The following is a 735-nucleotide window of genomic DNA, read 5'->3' as shown; positions in this document are numbered from 1 at the left end:
CATCATAAAAAAATAAATATTAGAAATATATTTTTAAATGTTTTATATTTTATTTTCATTGTTTTATCTTTTATTTCATATGATGTAAATATGATAACACTATCATCATTCTAGCTTTAAAACTCAGCCTCTAAAAGATAGTAAAATTAGTTTTAAAAAGTTTTTAAAAAATAAATAAATAAATAAATATAAAAAATTATAGAAAATAGTTTTCTCATCTTTTTTACCCTTTTTTGTGAATGATATCTAATAATCTCCCCACAGCTATTTATGAAGTTGTTTTCACCTGTCACTGATTTATTTTTTTATTTTTTTGACATTTTTTGCCCAGTTGCTCATTGCCTTTCTCTCATGGGTTAATGCACTAAAAAATGGCGTTATGTACGGACCTTTATCACATTGCGATTGAACACGTTACCGCTGACAGGTTTTAATGCATCGTACATGTTGTCTGTCGTCTTTGTATCTTCATAAAGAGACTGAGATATAAATATCTACATTTCCTCAGACTTTGCAGAAACAGCAGATCTGTTTTGGCCTCAGAGTTTCGCTCAGCGCCGTCAGCGGCACAGACGGTCTGACCGTATCAGCGCTTCAGTAGCATCAGTGGACCCCCGCAGGACCGGAGCTTTGGACACACTCGTGTCTGGAGCCCAAATTTTCCAGCTGACTTGACTTTTTAAACCCAGTTTGGATGTCTCCTCCTCGTCAAAGGGCAGGTACAAACACATATCT

This window comes from Plectropomus leopardus, chromosome 10 (genome assembly GCF_026936395.1).
Source record: "Plectropomus leopardus strain MGB_pleo_1.0 chromosome 10, ASM2693639v1, whole genome shotgun sequence".
Classification (NCBI taxonomy): Eukaryota; Metazoa; Chordata; class Actinopteri; order Perciformes; family Serranidae; genus Plectropomus; species Plectropomus leopardus.
Note: the sequence above shows the minus strand (reverse complement) of the source record.